Source organism: Crocodylus porosus, unplaced genomic scaffold, assembly GCF_001723895.1.
Source record: "Crocodylus porosus isolate Cpor-Errol unplaced genomic scaffold, CroPor_comp1, whole genome shotgun sequence".
NCBI lineage: Eukaryota > Metazoa > Chordata > Crocodylia > Crocodylidae > Crocodylus > Crocodylus porosus.
In genome coordinates, this window is record NW_017728916.1 from 5,445,452 (window position 1) to 5,451,704 (window position 6,253).

Genomic DNA, 6,253 nt, shown 5'->3' on the forward strand with positions numbered 1-6,253 from the left:
CTTTTCTGAAGTCAAGGACTTCTGTGTTGCTGACTGACTTGCCAGCTTTACGGCGGATGGTGAAGGTGATCAGCTCGTGGTAGAGGAGCTGCTTGGATACAGCTACCATGTCCTGCTGCTTGCTTGTGTGCTCTCACTCCATCAGTAGATTGGCCATCAACTTCGCTGAAGCGTTGCTGTGTATTACAGGGCAAAAGACAGTTGTAAGGGAAAGGCAGGCTTCTCTTGAGACAGCATGTTCATGGTGTCTGGGAAGTTTTTTTTCACATATATATTTAATTTCAAAGGCCAAATCAGTTCCAGATTCAATCGGGCAAAGTCCAGTAGTCAAGTTTCAAAATTTGACTGAGCAGAGCTCAGTCACCAGGTCTATGGAGCTATATCACTGGGCAAGTATCCTTCCTCTCAGACCCATTGGTTTGGGGTTTCAGATACTCCCCAAATCCAGGCAGTCATTCTACATGGAAGCCCCAGACCCAAAAACCTTAGGATTCAGATACCCCCATTCTCACTAAATCTTAGCCAGAAGGCCATCTGTGTAGTTACTTTGTTTGTTCCTCTTGCAGCACTCTTCTCTGTTCTTGCTGATCCCCTTTCATCCTCTCCCCAAAGATGAGGAGATGGGGAATGAGCGATTTAGAAGGGTGTAAACTGGCTGTGCTGCTGGCTAGTAAGAGAGGGAAGGAGGGGTTGTTTTATTAAAGCCAATGGGAGTTTGGGCTTCTCAGTACCTTTGGGAATCGGCTGCTTAGGAAATTAAGCTTTAGGTGTCTGCCCTTAAAAATATAGGCCAGTGTGCTTTGCTGTTAACTTCAGCAGGAGCTGAACTGAGCCTAGCTATTCAAATGGAGGAGTCTCAGCAAAGAGGAAAGATTTTCTCGTGTTTGACCACTATATTTTTAAAAATGTTTTCACATCATAGTTCCAACAAAAATAAACTTTGCAGTTTGAAATATTTCACCTTTGCAGAGATATTGAGTAGGGCCGTGCAAGTTGGCAGCGATCTGATCCGGCTTCAGATCCAGCCACTTTGGATGGCTGCAATCTGTTTCAGAGCTCTGGACCGGGGTTCCACCTCGATCCGGCCATCCTCGGAGATCTGGCCACGGGGTATAATGGGGAATCAATGTAAGATCAGCCTCCTAGGTAATACGTACAGAAACTCATGAACTCAATATACACAGTGGAGTTCTGGCACATTGCGACCTGCTGGACATCTGACACCCCAGGGACCTCTGGACTTTTACCTGCACTGCTATGCCCCCCTACCCCCGACCCCAGTCTGTCCCTCACCCCCTGATGCCTCCATTTCCATTTTCACTGACTGGCTTTCTTGCCTGCATTGTGGGCCTGGCCAGCCTCTGGCTTCCTTACTATTCCTCCATCCAGGACCAACTGCAGGTACTTCCTCAGCCTGACAAAGGGGTTTTTAACCCTAAAGCTTCCAAAGATACGTTTTTTTAAGTACTTCTTTTTTTCATAATACTCATATAGACATAAAAAACATAAGATAAGCCATCACACACCATGAATAACATCATATGTCCAATACAACACAACATCTTTACTTCTTGCTGACAATTCCTTTATAAAATGACAGGCTCTGTGACAGTTCTGTTTGGGTACCTTTGATGCCATACCGCAAGGGATCCAGCCATCTCCTGATGCCCTCCTTCAGCCGCCTCACCAGTGCCTGCATGTCTGGTGACAGCGGCCTGCCCCAGCCAAGAACATTGATCCTCTGGAACTTCTCCATTTGGTTCTCCAGTTCCCTCACTAGGGGGATCACCTGGCTGAGGAGGGCATCACCAGCACGAAGGGTCTCAGTGGCCTCGAGGAAGAGCTTGAGGACCACCAAGATCTGGGAGATGGTACCCCACTCAGCTCTGTTCAGGGGGGCACTGATCCCTATCTCCCCAAGCTGTTGCTCCACCAGCCTCTCGAACATCAGGTATGTGGAGTTCCACCGAGTCTCCATATCCTGCATGATTCTGTGCTGCGAGATGCTGAGCTCTGCCTGTTTCTCCCGCAGCATCTTGCCCCACTTGATGCTGCTGTGGAAGTAGCCCACCACCTTTCTGCATTTCAAAATCAGCTGGTTTGTAGCAGTACTAGTGGCGGCACCATCACTGGCAGCCCTGTCCCTTTCCAAGGCATCCCTCACTATTAGGAGCAGTCTGTGTGCCACAGAGTGGATGCCAACGAAATTGGCATCACGGACAGCCTTCACCGTATCGGCCCCATTGTCGCTGACCATGAACCCACGGGTGAGCTCGGCTTGCCCAATGAGCCACCCCTGCACCATGCGGTTTATGGCCCTCACGATCTTCCTTGCTGTGTGGGACTCATCCAGCACCTTGGCTTGCAGTAGAGCCCACCAATGGCCTGACTGAGAGCACCAGTGCCCCGTGAGGGAGAGGTAGGCGTGATTGCCACCCCAGCTGCTGCAGATGCCGGAGGTGAAGTGGAAGGCTACCTGAGGCCCTGCCTTGCACAGCTCCTCCGTCAAGTACTCCCAGCATGCCTGATACAGGGAGGGCACCGCCATCCTGCTAAATGTGGTGCATATGGTCACTTTGTAAAATGGGGCCAGAAGTGCTATGAACTGCCTGAACCCCAGCCGCTCAACTAGGGAGAAGGGCTGGCTATCCAGAGCAAGCATCTCCCCAGTGCTCTGGGTGATCTCACGCACCTTGAGAATGCGCCCCCCTTTCTATCCACCTTTCCCCCGCTGGTCCAGGTTGGCCTGCCTCTGCTTTGGGGGTAAGGGGGCGTTGGAGCGAGCGGGGGACTTCCGTTTTGGCACACTCGCACTGGTGCCAGGCTGAGCAGCAGAAAGAAGAGCTAGGGGGTGGTGCCTTCTCAGATGCAGCAGCATGGTCCTGGTGGCAAGGTGTCTTATGTCCTTGCCACGGCTCATGTGCCTTCTGCAGTGCTGGAAGACGGCAAACATGGGATCATCCGCCCCCTCAAAATGATCCCACACTACACTACGCCCCTGCTTCTGGGTCAAGGGTGAGGATCCTGCCTTTTCCCCCTTCTCAGCAGGCTGAGGCTCAACAGCAGGAGCAGCTGCCTCAGCCGAGCTGCTTGCCTCCACAACCTCAGCCTCCTCCGAGGTGCTGCTTTCCAGAGGAGACCTGGGTCTAGGGGAAACTTGAGGGGTGTGGAGCACCAACTCTGATTCCCACTCAGTCCCCAGAATTGCTTGAGCCAGCGCGCTCAGCATCCCTGGTTCCAGTTCCAGCTCCTCCTCTGGCAGCGGGAGGCTCATGCTGAGAGCTGAAATTGGGGTGGACAAGGCAGTGATTCGACTGCTGGCGCCCACTTCTGGACTGAGCAGAGGCGATGCAGGTGCAGGGACTTTAGGTGCAGACACTGCTCCCACTGCCTGTCTTCCACTGGCAGCACCGCTGTCATGGCTGCTCGGGAAGAGAACGTGTGCGTGTCTGTATCTGTGTCTGTGTCTGTGTGTGCTGGGGGGCGGGGTTGGGTTGGGAGGGGCTTGCAGCTCTAGCTCTCCCCCTACTCCCTCTCCCTCCCCTGCCAGAAGACCTGGCACCTGCCTTTCCAGCACGCTTCATATTGGTCTTTCCTGTGCTGCAGAAGGTCTGTGCGTGTGTGTGAATCCTTTTGTATATCTGTCTGTCTTGTTTTCCTGTGAATATGTGTCTATCTTGTGCTGTGAATGAAATTATTTGTGTCTTCTTTGTGGCTCTCACTATATGGTCTGTCTTGTGGTGTGAATGGAATTATTTGTGTCTTCCTGTGTCTCGATATATTATCTGTGTCTTGGTCTTCTGTAAATATCTGTCTGTCTTCTTCCACTGTGATTTTTTTCTATATTCTGGATCTCTGTGTATGTGCATGTGTGCATGTGTGCATGCAAGCAATCTGTGCCTCTCTGCACACTGATAGATAATACTGGCTGCAAAAAGACAGTTGTGTTTTCCCAAAGTTTCCAAAACAAGTTTCCAAAAAAATAATTCAAAGAAATAAACTGAATTGTAATACTACTAATAATTGAATAGGATAGTTAAGCTAAACTGAGCTAAGCTAAGCTAAATCCTAACCGCTCCTTTATAACAAAAAAGCAGCAGGCAGATCTCAGTCACAGCATTGGCAGGGAAGGAGCTGAAAAAGGCACAGAAGGGCTGGAAACAGAGGCTTTTATGCTTTTTTTAGTCCCACCCCACAGATGCTGCCATTGGAAAGGTAGCCAGGGAGAAATCCTTCTCACTGGTCACCTACAGACATCAGTCTTCCCCCCCATGCTCCCGCTCCCCCCCCCCACACACACACTCTCTGTCCCTCCCCCACTCTCCCTCCCTCCCTCTTCTAATTGCCTCAAAAAGGCGGAAGTGGGTCAGAAGCACTTCAGATGCCCCCAACCTGCTCCGGACACCATTACTGGGATCCCGCTTTGATCTGAAAGTGCCGTTTTGGACACTGAAGCATCCGAAGCAGGATCTGAAGACTCGCACAGCCTTGGGTCTTCAACACTTGTTTTTCTAGCTTGGGAATTCACCAATTGTCATCTTGTGCAGAAATTACATAGCAGCAGGAATTCAAATGAGTAGGAGCGGGCCTGCTCTTAATGTGACATCTAGTCTATTTCAAGCCCTATGGCTGTCCCAAGACTCCTTCCCATTTTTTCTGGTTTTAAGTCATATTTTTGTATAAATCAGGGAACTTGACTCCCCAAAAAGGAAACCATGGAGCTGACTACCAAAGTGCTGTGAAAGTTATAAAGCAAACAAATAGGAGACTCCAAGGCAAAGGGTCTTCTCTCATGTCTTGCTTACAGTGATCATAGGTGTTATATATGACGATAGTTGGTAAAACACTTTCAGACAGAGAGATTATTTATGCGGTTCCCTTAGTATATTATATCTGCTGCATATGATGTAGCTATGACGGTCCAGGACAGAGGTTCTCAGCCTCTTTAGAGTTAAGGCACTGTTCAGAAAACTCCACCTGTTAGTTTTTACTCATTTTTTGACTACAGAAATATAATAGAGCAGAGGTTGTCAGGGGTTGTACTTTGAAAGGTCCCAGGGGGAGCACCACCACCCCACACCACTGCCTCAGCAACAGGTACCCCTCTGCAGGGCAAACAGCCCAGCCAGTCAGACTCAGGGGGAGAAGCATGCACACAGTGGCTACCCCCGCCATCCAGTGCCACCACCTCTCCCCAGCTCTTTGACTGGCTGCCACTACCCTCGGCCGCCAGGGATACACTGTTCAAAAAAGGTTGAAAACTCCTGTAATTGGCCCATTCTTCTGTTGCAAAGAACTTAGAAAGACCACAACAGGTCAGGATGGCTTTAACACTATGAATTCCTACTTGAAATCTCTGGGTTTATCTTGTGAATTATGTTTGCATGCCTAACACTGTGGGATACCTCGTGGCATCCTGGGAAGGACCTTAAGGTTGTGGCACTGTGGTTGAAACTTGCTGCTTCAGGAAATGTGCAGAAGGCAAGGAGATTTATATGGACATTATCTTTTAATGGCCATCTTCCCTAATTCTAATCAAGCTGTCCCTTCTGCATTTTTTTTATCTGTTAGCTATTGGTAGTGTCCCTCTTCTTGATTTCACAGCCCTGTAGACTCTATTTGTTTCTTTACAGTCTTAGACAGACATTAGCTCAAGCTGTGCCTGCTTTTTTTCAGACCTAGGAAAAGTGTCTTGCATTCAAAAATTCCTCTAAATCTTTCCCAACAATGCAGTTGGTCCAATAAAAGCCATTGCCCACAAAAATCCTTGCTTCTCACATTACAGCAGTGTCTTTCTGCAACTCTTGTTGCAGCTGGCATGTCTATAAATGTGGCAATGGAAAGACTACAGCAGATAGTATCCCTCATTGCAGGCACTGACCCTGCACTCTTCAGTGTCCCAACTAATCTTAGTGTTGTACTGTGCGTGTTACTGAAGTAAAGAGCTGCTCTGTAATGGTGAAAGGCTTTGTGGAAATGTGGTCAGCATGGATTGAAGGCAGACGAGGGGTGGGTTCCTGGGCATATTGGGATGGAGAGGTCCTGGTTGATGGAGAGGTGGTCCTGGTTGATGGGGAATCAAGGGAAAAATTAGTAAGAGAAGAGTGTATATGTACATACAGTGCAGTTGCATGTGGGACTGGGCTGCTGAGATGTGGAGAACCAGAGGGTCCAGAGGAGGGCCACTCTGTGGCCAGCCCTATGAGGAGAGGCTGAGGGACCTGAATCTCTTCAGTCTTCGCAAGAGGAGACT